Genomic DNA, 20,166 nt, shown 5'->3' on the forward strand with positions numbered 1-20,166 from the left:
CGCTTATTATTTCCACATGTAGAAATACACGAAAAATACAGGTGTAATACAGCTGTATAGATACATATGTATAACTGGTGTATTCTTACAGCTGTATTACATGTGCATCATTTCCACATGTAAAAATACGCGAGTAATACATGTGTAATACAGCTGTATAGATACATATGTATAACTGGTGTATTCTTACAGCTGTATTACAGAAGTGTGTGTTATCTGGGAAGATGTACACGATAGCATCAATGGAAAATCTACCGCCATCTGAAACGTGTGACACGAAATTGACATTTCCGAACCTACATTACGAGGCATCGCACTTAATGATGAACAATCCAGACGAATCGCGTCTCACCCGTGAAAAAGAACAAGCGGCAATAACAATGGACGGATTGGAAAAATATTCTCGCTGTTCTCGTATTGGCAGGAACGATGCAAGAATACAAATCACCTACTGAAACAACGATGAAAATTATATCACCTACCAAGTATTATAGCACACTCCCTTCAAGCCTTGTCGTACTTTGCAAACGGTAAAATATTATCGTAGGCGAAATAAAGCAGTGTAATCGAAAATAATTATCGGCATTAATCGCACCAAATATAATGATATCATAAACTCTAACACGAAACAGTAATGGCACACATATAAAAAGGAACCGATAACTTTAAGATGGCTTGCTTACTTACCTCTTCACTCCAAGCCGGCTAACATCAAACTGATGAATCGAAGCGCTTCAGAATGAATAGCGCCAGAGGATAGTTACCTGATTGGACAACGAATGTGACGTCACGAGAAAGTCAGATATATTTTCGCAAAAAAAAATATAAAATGGATTGTTATAATATATTAATGAATAGGATTTATTTGAATTAAATATTAAAATGTAATACTTCATATCAATTCGTGTAAAATAGTTAATTTTTCCGAAATCTAGTTTTTACGGAGAGTAAATATTGGTACGTCACATGCTGTTCGCCTTTGGCGAAAATTGATTGTCTTTTGTTTTCTTGTGACGTCTTTCCCAATAATTTCGCTAGTCTCGGTGCCCGGCCGCTTTTGACTCTCCGACGGTCTCAATGCCCTATTCATTCATGTCCCACTATATTCCATTGTTGACCTCCACACCCACTAACTTTCGCGGTATATCTCCTCCCCCACCCTATATTAACGATCTTATTTTACCTTCGACAGACTATGACTCATTCTCACGTGCCATTCAAACTACTTCCGCACTCTCAGCGCAACAGTGTCCACTCCGACATACCACCGTCAGTTACACCATTTACATCGATGTGACGCCCAACGGATTCACGGATGCAGCGACGTGACTGTTTATTGCACACATACCACGCTGGAGAAATTAAAAAGGAGTGAAAATTGTGTGCAAGTGAAGCTTCAGTTAGAAGATAACCTGGCGCAAACAGCGGCTTATTTGGACGAAATTCACGTTATCGATCGTGATTAAGCGAGTGAGTACAAAATTGTTGTGTAGTTTTATTGCCATTATAATTTTCATTCCATCACTTAGTGCGCGGCTTCTCGACAAATTACCATCAAAATTCAAAGATAATGTCGATTTTTTTAATTAAATGATACTATACCAATATATAGCAAACTCTAAATAGCTCCTTAAGAGCTGATAAAAGGTAAGAACTGATATTACTTCGAACTTTGGTATTCTCCGATAATCTCTCGGGAATGCAATGAAAACTTCTTAGTGTCTGTCTTTTACGTGCGTTTTTCAGCATCCTTCTTCATCGCCGTGTGTTTTGACAACGATCCTATGGTCTAGCATTGTATCTGCTTCTCTGTTTACGGGGAATGTGATTTACTGATTGTTACGGAGTGAAAGGAGAAGGTTTGGTACGGAGGTGCTCACGGAGTCAAAATCCAATTGAGTGATCGTGATTATTACGTGAGTGTTGAAGTCCTATCTATTAAGTGCCGTCATCTTAGATCGGAAATTCGGAAAACCGTTTCACGCAGCACTCAATACTATTCTCCTTTCAGCTATCACTTCCATGTTTGCGTGCATACAAACCAACACTTAGTTTGAGGAAATGAGTGAGCGATGAAATTGGTTAGATTTTTATGATCCCACTCAATTAAACTTCTACGCCCCAACCCAAATTTTCAGTCGTGCACTTAGTACCGTCACTTCAATTGGCACCCATGATTAATATTCCCGAAACTTATCGCGTGGATTTTAATGTATTATCGGCATTGTTTCTCAATTTTCATTCCCATAAAAGTTAAATGTTTCAATTCCTCAAGTTACATTCCTGTTTCTTAGCAAGATTTAATTAGCATACAAATCTGTGGTTAATCATTTACATTTTCTGGTGCCATTGGTTCATTTAATCATTTTATCTATACATTCCCAAGAAGTACTGCAGATGAAGATAATACTTAGCATTTATTCAAAGCATTCATTTATGATGATTATCAACTGTCCCGACTTCCAGTTATATTTCTAGCGTGTGCAATTTTGCAGTTGCTGAACTACGAGTCGTCCTGCCAAATGATCCCGGTGTTCGTCGGGACAGTTGTCACGCCTATGAAGTGAGAAGAAAATCTGGTGGGGGACACCGTTACGTGCATGTTTGCGGAACGGAAACACACCGGAATAATCGTAAGTGAAAAAGTTAATTTTCATGTACATGCAAGTGATATTGCAATCTATACAGGGGTACCAACTCCCTCCACGGCTCACCATCACAAACCTGAAGATTAAATATTGCAAAATAGATGACTCACCTCCTACTCCCATAACCATTAATTTGTATATTCCAATAAGCCTACTTTTTCTCACAATCGCCCCTCATCCCCATCCTAAGTGATATTCACATTTTTTGGTGATGACCCTTAAATTGGTCTGGACCGCTGGATAGCTCAGTGAATGTTAGGACGGGGTAAAAGAGTAATTTTATACGAACATGCATTTAGAGAGTTCCCTCTTGGGGAGGGAATTTATCTTCGAAAAAATTCCACTTGTGACGACGAGTATTTTCCTTGCTATTGCGCGTCTCCAGTGTATAATGGAAGAAAAAGATCGAAATTTAAATTAAATTCATTTCGAAATATACCCTCCGCTAATGCAATCCATGGAATTAACAAGCGACTATTGGACCGATTTGCTACCTCCCACGACCTTCAGATTTTCGCACATTTTTGAGGAACCGTTTGAGCCCCCACCTCCAAACTCCTTCCTCACACTTACCCTACCCACTTCGAATAGTACCTAATTTATTATTTCTTGGAGTGTGGGTCTGACTTAGGTTACTATAAGGGTGTTTACGGATATCAGCTACTCCATACACGAAATGTCCTTGGCGCGCGAACACAATAGGCATCAATTTCCAAAAATTTATCACGAAGTGTTTCCAACAGACATAACATTATGTTGATGTAAGTAAATTATATTCACCTCGACTTGTTTTGCGCTAAATATGAATCCGAATTTTCGACGCCCGTAACTGTACAGCTATGCCAAAGCCTTGTTCACAAATAAATTCATCACTTGATTAATGGTGGATCAGAACAATAAACCACTTAATCTTTCAATCACAGAACAAATCGCGAATCAATCCTGAAATGAATATCAGAAGTTTAATTTCATTACGATTGTTTTCCTTGGTAGATACAACTATCTGACTTGATACCGGATAATATCAATAGAAATTTTAGCCAGCATCAGCTGATGATCATCCTTAGCAGAGTTATAGAATTTTTGAGTGGTGTGATCCAACACAAAACCCTCTTGCAGAATTTCATTCCATGGCTTGTTCAATTTGGGAAGGGGAATACGCAAAATACACAAAACGCCGGGATGGTGCACAAAATATTCCATGTGAACCAATTTTAGCCGGTAGAGTAGCTCTACCTATAATACATCTGGGAAAAGTGTTTTTTTAACTTCCGGACGTCTTATGAACACTTTGTATGCGTGGATGTCGTAGTGATGACTGCTTATTCCATGTATTAATAAAAAATTTCCGGTACATACCAATAGAGCTCATAGTAATAATTGTTAATGGACGGGTGACGTCACTACTTTGGTCCCAACATGCCTCAGAGCGTCAATGGTAATGTGGTATTGCATCACGTGACATATGTACGCACGATTAACAAATTGATGCGCATTTGAGTGACAAGAGAAATCATTCGAGGGAAGCCTAGTGGCCTTATATTGGTTATTAAGTTTTAAAGTATTTTATTTTAAAGTATTTAAGTTTTAATATATTGTATTTCATTTTGATATGCACCTAATTTTCCTCCATCCCCGGGTTCATTAATGTCTGAATTTCCCACGTCACGTGATACATATGATGGACATACGTGTTTACCGAATAGGATGTTAGGCAGTTTATTTAAATCGGCATTTCACCAATCACAAAACTCCAGAATTGTAGGATCTATGAAACAGACTGGAGTTAGTAATTGAAAAACTCTTTCCTCACACTTGCCCTACCCACTTCGAGTAGTACCTAATTTATTATTACTTGGAGGCATTGGAATTGGGGCATGGATCAACTTCAAGAAGGTACGTCAGTAGATTTTACATTAATTGTGTATATATTTGTCGCTATAAATTTGAAAAATGTTATTATATGTTCATTATAATGCGATTTAATTTATAAAATCAGCCTTCATAAGTGCAAACTTATATTACTCAGATACCAACGTGTTAATAAGAACGATATTAAGGAATATTTTCCCAAAGGAAAATATTAAATTTCTACTTTAAACGTTGAAAATTCTGAGCTGAATCTTTAACACGCATGTATGACCTCAATATAAGTCATTGCCAAGGGGGGGGGGGTCGCTTTTGCCAAAATTTAATGTTGTGAAAGGCGTCACGTAGCAGTCAGACATCCCACATAACCACGATCACGATGGCATTTCCATTTATCAAATGCGACATATTCTATGGATGCGACATTTTGCATTTTCAATTGTATTCTCACACATCCTTCCCAGCAAAGCGCACTATAATTATTGAAATTATAGCCGCGGAGGAAATGAGAACTTTAGTCTACTTCGTAAGTCAACGCGGCGAGGAATTCGCGCTAGGTGGGAGACCATAAGATGAACCACGCCTCCTCGTGGGAGCACAACAAACCTACAAGCGCTGCAATGGGAGAGACTTTTCTTAGGTGGGGTCCAAATGGAGTGATTAGTTATTGAGGAAGGGAATTTGAGTAGCAGAGTGATTTTTGTGATTGGGTGCGCTCGAGTCCGAACAATTGACCCTCCCTTCAAACTCACGAGGGTTTTTTTGTTCTGCGAAGTCGAAAGGTTGGTTTAGCGTCGTCGCCAATTCGACGTTTATTCTCGAGAAAAATTTCGGCTCCTGGGTGGTAAGGTTTTTGTCTCCGAGACTATACTAATGCTGCGCCTTTAAGGCAAAGAATTCTAACTAAACTAAGAGTAAGTAATTATTACAAATTTCACAATTATAAATTTTCCGACATAATAATTTTCTCACATGCGTGGAATTGAATTTACGTGGAAATAATACGTGTCATTGGAAAATTTGGAATAATTACTTCACAAGGCGGAACAGGCACACCACAGAGAAATAAAATCAACACCCGTCAAACGGTTATCCAACAATTGAACTATATTCTGAGTGCCAATTTCAAATGAAAGAGGCTATAATATTATCAAATATAGGATTCTCCATTCAGCTGCCACTCGCTATGCATTTTAACTGGTTTACAAACGAGGGTGATCCGAACTTCATGGGGATATTATTAGATAAAGTTAATAATTAGTTTTAAAATGTTACAATCATTCTTACTTGCTTGTTTCCTTGGATTTGTAGCCCCGACTCTTTCAACAGGAATGAAGTTTAATCCTAAGGTCCGAGTATCGTTTGATGTCTTATTCCTCTTCTGTAACTCTCATTGTATCACAAAATGCTAAACACAATGTAATAAAATCACCACATGTGCTTACACACACACACACCATCGAACACAATTATCATTATGCCATGGACTGACTCAGTGATTTCCAAATTCCGATTTTATCCCACTTCTTATAGACCAATGCACTTGTTCACAATGCGCAACGAACAGTAAACGTTTTAAGATGCATAAATCACTTCCTTAAATTTATTGAAAAATGGAACAATTACTTCACAAGACGGAAAAGGCACGCCTTTCGGAAAAACTCGACATTCTCATCACACGGCCATCCAGAAACTGGACTATGGTCTGAGTGGCTTCGCACCGATCGGAAATTTTCTCCACCCTCAAATCAATATTGAGTCATGCCGAAGGCCTAAAGCCACGATCAACTCAACCAGTCAGTACATGACCCCACAAATTGTTAGTCCCTAAAAAATTGCATAGGTACGTCCGGTTAAACGGCAGTGATGCGCCTTGTCTACCGCACGCGCAAATTTTAGTTATTACTCACTTCGGTGGATTCGAATGGGCATTCTTAGCTCCGAGTGCATTGCCTGATTCATTATGAAGCGAGGGATAAAAGACCAACTCTCACCGCGGTATACAATAGATTCGACAGTAAAGTAAAAGCGTAAGGTGAGGTGGGGAATCATAAATCCATAAGTATAATATTATAACGATCGTCATATTTCTCCATCGGCTCATTTCAGCATAGATGTCCCCCACGAGACGTACCACGGGGACTGTGCACTACACTTGGGCAGGACCTCGGCACATTTATTTTGAACAGGAAAGATTCGGCAAACGCTAATTCAAGAGACACCAATGTTACAAAATAAAGAATTTTATAAGCAGCGAATTTTTCTCACCGCGAATTTAAACGGCTTTGCAAAAGAGACAAAGCGATCAGAATAGGGTGGTTTCCTATTATTTTTTATTGCCTAAATCGAAAGATTATTACTCCTGGAGTACGTATTTCACACTTTTAGATTTTTAAATGACGATTTCTATTTTTCGCGATTGAATGAAAAGTGAAAATTTTCGAGCGCCCGAAAACGCGACGGCTAAGTTTGAATGCTGGGTAAACTCCGTGTGACGTCGTTCTGGTTCCCGCTGCCGCAAGTAAGGTGACCTTAGGGGCGAGGCTTTGAGCGCTGATACGACGCAGAATGCTAGCAGGTACCAGAGTACCCTGCTAGCTGGTGGCGCTTGGCTTAAATAAGGATTGTTGATACTTAAAAAACTTAACTGTGGAACTTAAAAATCTTTACTTAAAAAATCTTCAGCTCCACAGCATTTCCCTTACTTAATTTTTTTCAAAAAAAAGTACCCGTTTTTGCGTTTATTTCGCCGTAATTTTCGTTCCAGTAGTTAGCAATTTTGACGTAAGAAACACAAAACTTGTATTAACAGTTTGCAAAAACATATTGTCTATACAATTAAAATTGATGGATTTGTTGCAATCAACGTAAATCTCTGCTAACTTCGAAACCAATGGGTCAATTGATTGCTATTGAACCTCGTGTGCTCCTTCCAAAATTCCGTGGTCCTTTATTATGCCTCCCTATCGGTTTCGGTGAATAAGAATAATCAATATATGGTATTTTCCTTCATCAAAGAAAACGAAAGGCATTGATTGCGATTCGTTACCCACCATTAGTGTATTCGTAATATACAAATTATTTGGTTTTAGAAATATTGGTTTAGACGAATGGCAATGGTCAATTTTATCCTCATTTGAAAAAGGCCAGATTGGCGCCCATGCTATGCCACTCCACGTGACGTCACAGGGACCTAGTTTCTATAGGAGTAGATGAGTTGCCGGAGGGTACCGTTTACCGAGGCAGACACGATATAATTTATCGATGAATATCAAAGGCATGAATGCCTTTGGAACATTCAAGCACCGGAGTATCGGAGGCTTGGCTTGAAAAATCGAGCATATTTGAACCTGGCCGAGACTTTTAACTTGTCGGTGGAAGCGGTCAAAAAAAATAAATAATATACGGTCCACGTATCTGCAGGAGAAGAAGAAAGTGAAGGCAAGCGGTAGGACTGGGTCAGCGCCCGAAGATATCTATGTGCCATCGTTGGTGTGGTACCACCAATGCGCGTTTTTGGATGACGTGGTGGTACCAAGGAAGACGACGTCCAGCTTGAAGGTAGGTTTTTCTGCTTGTGAATGCATAGTGAATAATTGGGAATAAAAATATTGATATCAAATAAATTTCTTTAAAATAATTAATTAGCTTCGTTTCAAGTTAGCATTCTACGGAATCGGCGAATTTCATAAATCCACAGTATCACTGTAAGTTATCAATTGATGCTTCCTATCAAGCACAAGTTGCCTAAATTTTGAGCTAATCTTGGATTTTGCTAGCTTCAATTGATATGACGTTATTTTACCAATTTTAAAACCTAAGTTAATTAAATTCTAAATAATATCTTTCATTGTCTCTTTCAATAACATTCATTTTTGTTATGGAGAGTTTTCATCGAAATTTGACCAGAAGCCACAAGGCCGTTAATTGGACAATAGTTTAGTAATGAAGTTGTTCTTAATGGCGTTAGCTGTCAAGGAGCTGTCTGGAATTTAGTATTTGAATAGTACATGTGCACTGAGGTTTCCATGTACATTAATTGCTCCGTCAGCTGCACTCCTAGGCACAGCGATGTTGTATTTCCTAAGCAGTTGTTATACATTGATTGGGCTATCGTATTTCCCCAGCATTTATTTGCGCTGTGAGTTAACTGGAGGTGTTACTGTACTTTTCAGCATCAATCAGTTTCAATAGGTCTATTTTTAAATTTCTCATACCATCCCCCACCTGAGGCCATTACATATTCTCCTTGCTTTCAATTCGCTTTCCTCCATCTTACAATAATGTCTGTAGTAGGTTTATGGTCCTCAACATTCATGTACATTTATACCGTTCACGCCGCCTTCACATTTTCTGCCTTGGTTCTCAAAGTCATTCTGTGTGCAGTGTACATGATAAATTGAATAGGTCTCTGGACAAAATTTTAATATCCCTTCAAATACTAACTAAAAATCGTAAAATATAGTAAAATTGTCATATAGGCCACTTTAATGCACTCATTTCACATATTTTCTTAAGAACTTTGAAAAGAAATGACCGAAACAGCTCCAAAAACACACCCACTTCAAAACGCAATTCCATTGGCCAGCCGGAAAGTGACGTCAGCTCATGCAATCGTGTGGGAAATCCAGTGGCGTTGCGCATTGTCACCAAATTTCTCGGTTTAATTAACGACTTTGACGTGAGATTTTATTTCTTATACATCTTGCGGAGGTTTTATCGTAAAAAACAAACGCCACGGAACCTGGTTTCACCAAGGCTGACACCGGAAACTTGCCGAAAATTACAACGGCAGCAATGTTTACTTACGTAAGCAACAGAAATTGCTACATGCAGGTTGAAAGCCGGGGAGTGAAGATGCATAGCCATGGAAATATAATATCACCGGCTCTTGTAAAATAAATATTAAATGTGTTTATGAAATTTAACAATGAAATTCCATTCATTAGGGTCGGACGGGAAGATTACGCTGACGACGCCATTGGCACAATCTAAACATATGTTCAGATTGCCATTGGTTGCGTGCAAATTATGCACAATGAAAACGAATGTATAGTTCGAGCTCGTGTGTGCCCCGAGCACAACCTATTATGTGGAGGCACGAGTTTTTGAGGAGGACGGTGAGGTGGAAGTTAACAGCCTTTCTTGCAATGATTGCATAGCTAGTTCTGAGAGCAGTTCAAGTATTGTGTAAGTAGGGCTGGGCAAAATTGAAATGCGCAAAACCTGTGACTTGGGAGTTTGAAATCTAAAACAGTATTTGAAATACTTTTTGAAATAAAAAAAATAACATTTGTAAGCCGGCTGGTCGACGGCCGACAGACGGCTTCGGTAATATTTTTACAACACCTTCCATAGGTATTTCGCTGGAATCCTCATTCCATGGACAGGTGAGACTTATTTCAGTTCCAAAAAAGTCCTCAAAAATCAAACCACGGCATCACCTTATTCATTAATCTCCAGAATATTCCCTGCAGAGTGAGCATCTGACTTTTTGCTGCTGAACCTAGCCAGAATCCAATCCCCACTTTGAATGTTAGTCACCGAATTTGTTAAGCTTTTTCGGCTCATGCTATCTTGTTTCAGGCATTAATGCCATGTCGTCTACATCCTCCTCGTCAGAAGACATGATATCCAATGCCCTATCATAATCAATCAACAAACTGAAGTAAGCTATCTTTATCAGATAAACCTTCGAAATAAGAGTTAATGAGAGGACTCTAATTAAAAGACATAGTTTTATAAACTTCGGTGTTTTGCAACATTTATTTAAGAAATTTTAACGCAAGAACTGCCAGACAGAAACTAAAAGTTTAACGCAAACACTGTTACACAGAAGCTAAAAATTCAATCCATACCTACTTCAACCTCGTATCCTGGGGTAAGTGCGGCAGGGGGTCGCATTAACCCCGGGCAACGGGGTCGCACTTACCCCAGGCAACGGGGTCGCACTTGCCCCGGAAGGTAGGAATGAATGGTTACGACGGGGAAAGTGCGACCCCCCATCTAAACTAAATATAATGACCCGAGTTCCTAAATTTAAAGTAAAGCAAGGAAAACCAATCCATGAAGAAGAGAAAACAAGATATAGTTCTTACCTAACACCTCCGATGCGTTGATTCAGAGGGAACTGCGGTGTAGCCTCTCCTCACAACCAACTAAGTCTACGAGATGAACGGACGGGTATATTTCCTAAGCATGGGGAACGAGAAATTAAGGGATAAGTATTACAAAGTCGTTCGCTCTGGTTTCATAACAATGTGTGGAATATGTTGCACGACCGCCACCTGCTTCGAGAACGGAAATACGATTTACCTGAAGGGGGGTCGCACTTACCCCGCAGTCGCACTTACCCCACCTCACCTTATGGAAGCTAAGAGATCTTAAAAAATATTTAACCTGTTTTTGCTCGTAAGGATAGTTACAAATAGTACACGAGAAAGGTATGTTTTAAAAATATATATTTTATTTTTTAAAGTAAAACTTCTCAAATGTTGCTCTATATGGTTGCATTAGTCTCCCTGAGGAATATAAATTTTTAAAAAAGTGTCGGACAGAGATCCCCTCGAAATGGATAAAGCCAGCAAGTGAAAAAACTTTCCACTGGTGAAGATGAGTAGGTATAGGATTGTGTCAAATCTGATAAACAATGCGTTAATATTAGAATTAAATTTTTTCATTCATTCACATTCGTCGGCACTTTCTCATCTGAACCAATCTTCATTCTACGTCTTTGGTGACCGTATGAAAATATTTATTTGGAGCATTTCTAGCCGTATTTCTGCACTTAGGCACAATGCAGTACTTGAAGCTATACGCTGCGACATATCGAGGAATAACTACGACACGAAAAATACGGCGTAATAACCACAATATCTCCACTGTAAACTTCAATAATGCACACGGTCAAGGTGGTTAAGAACAACACTATTGCATGAGCTGACGTCATTGAAGATGGCGGCGGTGCGACTTACGTTTTTCCTTGATGGCTTGTAAGACGTATTTTAAATGCTCATAATAAAAAAATAGATGACTTTACAGCCATATTGTTATAACTTTGAGCTTAATAATTACACCTACTTTTCAGAAACGTCTTTATCTACATAGGTGTTCAGAGACCTATTGGCGGCAACCTATCCCATAATAATAAACTTGTCCAGGGGCACGACCAATAGGTTAGTTTCCTTCGTCTAAGAAAACGTAATGCATTGATTGCGATTTGTTACCCACCATTGGTGTATTCATAATATACTAATTATTCGGTTTTAATAATCCCAGTTAGTCCCAAGACGAATGGCAATGGTCATTTTTTATCCTCATTTGAAAAAGGCCAGATTGGCGCCCATACGATGCCACTCCACGTGACGTCACAGGGACCTAGTTTCTATACGAGTTCTACATTGTCTAAGACTACTAATGCATGCATGAGGCACAGAGCTCAGGGAAACATCTCTTGATAATCACCCATTAAAATTGCCTATGGTTAAAAAGTTTCCTTCGTTTGATAGGGTAATAATTATCCTTATTTAAGCCAAGCACTACCTGCTAGCATGGTACTCTGCCACCTGCTAGCATCCTGCGTCGTATCAGCGCTCAAAGTCTCTTCCCAAGGTCACCTCACAACAATATCGCGGTTCTTCGGCGTGGCGCCGGGTTTCCTCTCCTCTGTCTCTCTTCTGGTCTGGAGACGTGGCAAAGTGGTGTAACGCATGGTTGAGGCAAGCCATTGGAAGTCAATTCCCATATCTATGCGTTCTGCTGAAAATATCTCCTAATTCATAAAAAGGGTGGTTTCCTATTATTTTTTATTGCCTAAATCAAAAGATAATTACTCCTGGAGTACGTATTTCACGCTTTTATATTTTTAAATGACGATATCTATTTTTTGCGATTAAATGAAAAGTGAAAATTTTCAAGCGCGCGAAAACGCGACGCCTAAGTATGTATGCTGGGTAAAGCCCGTGCGACGTCATTCTGGTTCCCGCTGTCGCGGTGTGAGCTGTTCTTGGGGCAAGGCTCTGGGCGCTGATACGACGCAGGATGCTAGCAGGTAGCCGAGTACCCTGCTAGCTAATAGCGCTTGGCTTACATAAGGATTATTAATACCTTATCAAACGAAGAAAACTTTCCGACCTTAGCCAGTTTTAATAAGTGATTATTAAGACATGTTTCCCTTAGCTCTGTGCCTCATGCATGCATTGGTAATCTCAGACAATGTATAACTCCTATCTACTCGTATAGAAACTAGGTCCCTGTGACGTCACGAGGAGTGGCATCGCATGGGCGCCAATCTGGCCTTTTTCAAATGAGGATAAAATTGACCGTTGCCATTCGTCTCAACTCGGATTTCTAAAACCGCACATATTGGTGAAGAAAGTAAATAATAATACGTCACTTTAATGATTTTTTTTCTCAATTCTGATTCATATTTTTCTTTTATGAAAAATTCAATAATCAAGACACGCCAGTGCTATAAATGACTCCGCGCACCATAAAATTAGCCGTTTTGTCAACTTCGTGAACTTCGCAACTCAACCTAGGTATAACAAATACGTCTACAACATTCGTCTTCCACAATAAGTTGCAAACATTAATACAGATTGATAAAATGGCTATTGCGTATTTTTAGAACGCATACTTTGTTGTAAAATTATTTTTTCATTGGCATATATGCTATATTTGAGCAATTTTTTTCTTAATTTCTTGTGTGGAAAAGGTCATGAAACTTTTCACATGAATTTGTTTAGTTACATTTCACACATTGAATTGCTTTTAAAGTTTCAACACTTGATAGTGATTTTTTCTGATGCACACACTTCATTGGTTGATTGGTTATGGTGCGTTCTTGGCATTACTATTTATTAATGGTTATTATCGAAATACAATGTACACTCACGTTCTTTAGACGCAGAAGGATCGCTCAACATGTTCCCCCACGGAACCCCAGAATCCATTTTCCGAAGAAGTCTGTTAATTTTTAATTCTAAAATTGTGTTTAAAAACTGCTTACGCACAGAAAAAGCCGAAGAATTCATTTCAAAGAAGAAAAAATAGTACTATTCATCGAAATTTATCATTGAAAAAAACTATCGACTATTTAACCACATAGCAACGGATTCCTGCAGTGAAGATGATCATAAATGAGTTGAAGGGTTGGGTTTAACTGTCGAAGAATGGCCCTAAAGGACTCGCTAAGCTGAGTGTCTCAGGCTGGGCCTGAATGCATCCGACATTGCTACCACGATCTTAGAAAAAGAGATTTTTCTACCTCAGCGGTCGCTTCCCTTCCCTCTCGACAGCAAGACACAACCTCCGATCGTTTACATCTAAAACATCCGCGACAACTATACCCAACGTCATTGGTCTTCCGCGTATGAAAACGTCCGTCGGCTTAACCCGAAGTTCGGTGCGAAAATGCTACGACCTAAGCCTTCGACGCCTGGAACAGAAGATGCATAGAAGACGCTAGAATAAACAGTCACACACACTAAAGTATTTTCTTTTTAAATCTCACAAACACAAAGGTCTTATAGGGAGCTCGTTCATTGGAATCGGGCAAAATACATAGCAAGAATAGCATCGCCACAAATCACGGCTGACTTTTAAAAGTGATTCTCCTATCGGTGATCGCAATCACAGGTAAGAATCGAAGTTACCATGGGCGCAGCTAGCAATTAAGGCTGGGGGGGGAAAGAGGTTTGCGTGCAACTAATACCGCGGGGTGTGTGGGGGTATGGAATACCCTCCAGGATACGGGGTAGGTGCGAGATTAATAAATTGCGGAATTTTAAAGATAAATAAACGATTTCAGTTTTTCCTGGTGAATACTTCTGACAAATATTTATCGGGTTTGCATCCAGGTTAAAGCTTTTATGCAAGCCGACGTTTCGGAGGATGGAAGACAAGTCGTCTTCCAAAACGTCAGGCTTGCATTAAAGCTTTAACCTGGATGCAAACCCAAGAAATATTTGTTAAAGATAAATGGTTCAAAATGGTGAGTTTTATGGCTTTCTGAGGGAAACTTTATTAATCCTTACACTATTCTATATTATTAGTAATATCGATCTAATTAAGTGAGATGGATTAAACTTTAAAAAATTTATGAGCTCTGGGGGGGGGGGGAGGGGTTTATCCCCCTAAATCCCCCTGTGCGCTGTGCCACTAAAAAACACAACGGTCTGATAGGGGAGGGTCGTAAAGGGGTTGAATTATTCGCAGCTGGGCGGATCTTGGCCAAAAAGCGTGAACGCAAGGTAATATAAGTCCAGAGGCCTTTATTTATTTCTTTGTGAAACTCTTCTCTGCTTCTTATACTAAAACCAAACACGCACAATAGGTTCTGCAAGTATAATTGTAACAGCCAGCGGTGGATGCAGAATAAGGGCCAAAGCAGGGGGTATCTATTACCTCTCTGCATTAGTGGGTGTTCGAACAAAATCACCACTCTATCTAGTGTGTATACACACATTGGACACCCAAGGGGAGGGCTGTGGCCCTTTAAAGAACTTATACCACTCAATTGCAACATAATAAAAGAGCACGTAAAATAGGGCATATGTTTAGAGCTAGTTTGTATATCAATTCGTTAGAGTAGGTATATATATGTAACGGAAAGTATATCTATAAATACTAGTATACAAGGGGGCAAACCCTTAACCAAAGCATTCATGAACGGGAAAGAGTTTCTGAGAGGATCATCACATGAGAGTTTCAACCTTTCCGTGACTGTGCTGTGTGAATAACTTAGTCACCCCAAATTACGTTAATCTTGTTCACTTTTTAATTATTTTGTCCCTTTGACAATTTTTGTATTTGAGCTCTACCACTTGGTCATTATTTAGGTGATGGATGATTTTTTAAACATTAAATTGTTTTTGAAAACTTCAATTTTTATTTCGAAAACTTTGAATTTTACCCCACAGCTGTTGGTGGGAAGAAAAAAACTTGTTTATTCATATGAGTGCAGGAATAAAAGTTGAATTCAATAAATTTTATTAACTTTCAACTTCAACAATGTCTACATTCTACATGATGGCACCTTTAGTAGTTGTTTTTCCATTCCATGATAGTCAATGCACAGTTACATGCAATAGCAATTAATATGAAATATTCGACTGCCATTTCGGAGAAAAGAAATGTAAAAACCTAAATGTAGCCTCCTATGTATTTATGAATTATGCATAACAAGATATTATATAATTAAAAAAGAAAGACATGGTGTTGAATTACAGGAAATACTAAAACAGTGCATATAATTTATGAATTGTAAATGGGGTACCCTCGAGATACCCAACAATGTCCTTCACAAAAGTTTTCTACGCACAGTACAGGAGGGCAAAAGAAAAGGTTGGAGAAAGGTTTATTTACTGGTGTGTAGAGTATTACGGTGCAATTATATTTGCTATTTACTAAGAGGACAATTTCCAACACAATGGGGAGTGATTTTTGAAGAGTAAGGATAGGAACGTAGAATTCCAGAGAACAATATAGAGTCAGAAATCAATGTTACCGTATTTGCATGAATCTAAGACGAACACGATTCTAAGACAACCCCCCCTTTTTTGGAACTCCACTATGGGGAAAAAATTTTTCTAAGGGAAAACGTTCAATGTGGGGATGTTTGGCTAGGTTGTCTATGTCCCAGGAAACGAGGGATTTTTGGTGCGTAATGACAGGAATAGTAGTACTTTATTGAGACACTTAGGTCTTATTATTGATTCGACTAATAATTTCTTTGGAGGGGCCATGGTCCGAAGACCAATAAAATTAAACTAGTGAAAATGAAACCTGACTTTATTAAACCCACACGGAAAACACTCGGTGGTATGAAGGCAAGACACCCTGGAAAGTAGGGAACCAATCGTACGAGCTATGCTATCGCGTTCGGCGTACGCAGAGTATACTGCTGAGGGTGAAGCATGGCCATTTGACTGCGCCATGAAATTTTTTGTCCCAAAGATACCCATTCTTTTCTAATTAGCGTAGCGCCAGATGGGCGGATGAATTCGGATTACTAGTAGGGAGGAACAAAATATCCTGAGAAGATATCCCTTCGTCAGTAACTCTGACAAGTGAGTCTTATGGTATAACTCGTAAATTGACAACTGATAATAACCTGATATCCTGTTTTCAGAAAAAAATGCGGCATTAACTGCCGAGAAGCTCAGCTACGAGGATATAGAGTTTCCCCAAAAATCATTATCGTATTTTTCCAATTATTTCCTTGCAAATACTTAAATAACGTTAGAAATACGTCATGCTTGGTCTCATTCTTTTTTGAATTACGAGCACATTGCAAATATTCCAGCCTAATAAAAGTATAATAAAAATTGCCGAAATTCATTGTTAGACACCTTTTGAGCTAATAGGTGATTCATGCAGCGGTTGACCTCCAGAAACTGGGAACTTTGAAGCAAGTAGGCTGAAAAAGGTTAGCGGGTGAGAAAATGGGGGGTGTGAAACGCATTTCTATTGTTCTCGTGTAACATGATATTTATTTATTTCGTCTCATTTTCGTCAAAAGATGGATGCAGGAAAAATTATACATCGGGACCACGATCTTCAAACAATCAATGCGGGGAAAGCGATACTTCGGAGATGCAGGAAAAAATTACATTGTCTATATGGAACTTTATTTGGGACCAGAAACGGCTAACGATGAATGCAGGAAAATGTTCAATACAGGTATGATAGATCGGGGTTCCACTGAATAACTTTTCTTTTGAAAGCGGCAGTGGCAGCGGCAACTTAATAACTTCTTTTCTCTGCCATCGTAATACTCTGAAAGGCACGGAATTACAACTGAATCGATCTCTCTAATCAGAGGCAAATCATGTTGCCTTCTTACCGTTGCTCTGAGAAAAATGCAACGACTTTGTAGCAGTTTATTCCGCGACGGCATTGAGGCTTTAACATTACAATTTAGGTAAATTGTAACCAATCACACGAACATTTTGTGAGTTGATCGAGCTTTAACTTGAATGGAGCCAAACCCAGGGTAAAGCAGGCAATCTCGCAGACACGGCAAAAGTGCACCCGGCGGCTGATCGGCACGCGCCGAATTTTTGCCTGCTGCCCAAAAATGGAAAATGTTTTTTTTTCTACTTGAACACAAAATTAAATATGCTAAATTACTGTTAAGATATTCTTGACGTTGATTTTTCGTTGAATAGTTATCAGGTGGCAAACTCAGGTGTCCATAATTTTTCTGACGTAAATTATGCAACCCGATTGACGTCGAGAATTTTGCATCCGATTGTAAGACGAACTCTCTTTTCTGCAGGAGTTAGGAGGAAAAAAAACCTCGTCTTAGATTCGTGCAAATACGGTATATGGAGAGAAATGATTCAGATTTAATCTGGTGGAACTCTAACATATTGTAACTTATAACTTATTAATAAAATCAACCCAAATTATTTATTAAGTTGATTCAATTCCATGATGTCACGCCTGAGACAAGTAATTATGGTAAAAATAATCATCCATTTCAGATAGATTCTAAATAAAAAATTGAATACATATATCCTCTGTTGAAAGGGAAGTAGTAAGCATATGTAATCTTTTTCCCTGATTATTAGCAGTCAAAATAACTTGCAATATAGCAGATGACCATATACATATATATGCCCACCTAACATACTGTGTTTACATTGCTCATGTGTACATACATACATGGAATGACGTGCTGAAAAAACACACTATTTGTTTAATTTTTTGGCTTGAAAAAAGCAAATATTGTTAAAAATACTAGCATGCCACCCTCGCATTGATAGGGAAGGAGAGGACCCATACAAGTGGGAAACTTGGAATTTATGGTAAAATATCGAGAACAAGAACGACAGTCCCACCCCGATCGTATTCCCCATGTCACTGCCACCCAACGCAGACCAAAGGCCGACCTGAGAGACCATTGTATGTGTCCTGGAATCCTGGGTAATGTTTCTCTGAACATACTGATGATTCTTGTAATACCAAATCAATAAAAAATAACACTTACTTATTCCACGCCGTCATGAAAGCAGGTTCAGGAAAAACCAGGGCTTATATTTTTGAAGTAGGCAACTGAAATCTGATTACATACATTTACAGGGATAAGTTAATGTAAATTGTTTCATTGCAGGTAAGTGAAGGTGTTGCATTACTTGAGAATTGCTAACCTTAATTATAGCAGGAGCTAAGTGAAAGCGTGGTTAATTGAGTGATTGTGATCTCCATTTAAACCTGACTGAGTATTCTCCTATTAAAAATTACTCTGGTTAAGGAACCATCTTGTACCTGGCAAGACATTTTTTAATGAATACCTAAAAATTTGTTTTTCCACAGAATTTTTTATTAAATCACCACCATGATGATGTTGTCGGGACACAAGTCACTCTCGGCTGAATCGCCGCCTGATGTAGGGCAGCCTAAAGATAAACTGATATGAGGGACGTAAACTGTTGCATCGGAGACAGATCTCTCTTGGGGGATAACTGGCATCAACAATAAGGGAATATAAACGCCGCAAATCCTCCAGTAAAGCCCCACTCTTGAAAAAAAATATATAAAAGAAAATCTTATAAAAAGAATTCTATAAAAAACCAGAAATGAGGCAAAACGATGTATATGAATTGACTGTATAGAAACTTCCAGAACAGTAATTATTCACTTTATTAACTAAAAAATCCTGTACCAGAGCCCAGATGGCTAATGGCACCTTCTCTCCGCCTAATATGTATTAGGACATTTTCTCATCTTCTTTGGCATCAGTTGGACTAAACACTCAACTGCAATTCACCTGGAATGAAAAGAAAATTTTGATCATCTAACAGTCCAAGAAGATTATCATGAGTGCGTGAAATATATTTGGGAAAAAAATTGTAATCAGTAACTAGAACCCATTATTATTTTATAAATTAATTGGTTACCATTACAAGTATATTGAAAATAACTATCCTGAGCATTTTAAAAATTTAACAATAGGTTTGTGGACCATAGTGAGTTTAGTTCATTTTAACCACAATTTAAGACTATTTACTATGTATCCGCAAAATGCATAATGCTTATAATTTAGAGTATTCAAACAAGAGTAGAAGAAAATATCAGATATCTGACATTCAACTTAAATGATTTTGATCAGCTAATAGTTCATGAATATCATCAGCCATGCGTAAAGTATTTAGATATACAGTGGAACTTGTTTAGTACGTTTCTGAAGGGACCACAAAAAATGAACGTACTAACCAGGAAAACGTGCTAACGAGGAAAGTAAAAAATAGCAGTCGGGGTAATTGCAATCTGTGGAAAAGTCGTCATAATTACAATTACTATCGGTAGTTCTCGTAGGATCGCCTTCCTGAACTCTTTTCACCTTTAAAATAAAGAAAATGGGCGCTACATTGAAAACTGATAAGCACCATCGAAGATACCGTTAGTAAGTACATGAATTTGAATTTTAGTTATGTTCAATTGTATTTGACAAAATATATTTTTCACTAATGATGTTTCATTGAGTTTTTTTATGTACTTTCATTCGTGTGGTTTCATGCAATATTTTTTGCACAATTCAGCATAATGAAATTTCTGTTTAACAAACCTATAAGAAAATTCACCACAAAATTCAGCTTCCAAAAAGGCAAAATGTAGTCATACCACACACAGCCATATATTT

The 20,166-nt window shown here is 38.4% G+C and overlaps 1 protein-coding gene and 2 long non-coding RNA genes across 5 annotated transcripts in view; 1 reads left to right on the forward strand and 2 right to left on the reverse strand.

Moving 5' to 3' along the window:
• Positions 1-6,410, reverse strand: part of LOC124163953 — a 56,464-nt gene extending 50,054 nt beyond the window's left edge. The window contains exon 1 of one of the 2 annotated variants that reach the window (XR_006865890.1): positions 5,805-6,410. This is a non-coding gene — a long non-coding RNA (uncharacterized LOC124163953). The remainder of the gene's footprint in view (positions 1-5,804) is intronic. The other variant, XR_006865889.1, reaches the window with a different exon arrangement.
• On the forward strand, positions 504-19,039 carry LOC124163954. The gene is made up of 4 exons (XR_006865891.1): positions 504-1,470; positions 1,747-1,916; positions 2,496-2,633; positions 18,840-19,039. It is a non-coding gene; the product is annotated as an uncharacterized LOC124163954 (long non-coding RNA).
• LOC124163951 (Golgi reassembly-stacking protein 1-like) overlaps positions 18,244-20,166 on the reverse strand; it is a 96,390-nt gene continuing 94,467 nt past the window's right edge. Inside the window, exons 6-7 of one of the 2 annotated variants that reach the window (XM_046541078.1) lie at positions 19,189-19,293; positions 18,244-19,044 (exon numbers count right to left, since the gene is read on the reverse strand). The gene's annotated coding sequence lies outside the window, so the exon portion shown is untranslated. Of the gene's footprint in view, positions 19,294-20,166 lie in introns of both variants that reach the window. The other variant, XM_046541077.1, reaches the window with a different exon arrangement.

Source organism: Ischnura elegans, chromosome 8, assembly GCF_921293095.1.
Source record: "Ischnura elegans chromosome 8, ioIscEleg1.1, whole genome shotgun sequence".
Lineage (NCBI taxonomy): Eukaryota > Metazoa > Arthropoda > Insecta > Odonata > Coenagrionidae > Ischnura > Ischnura elegans.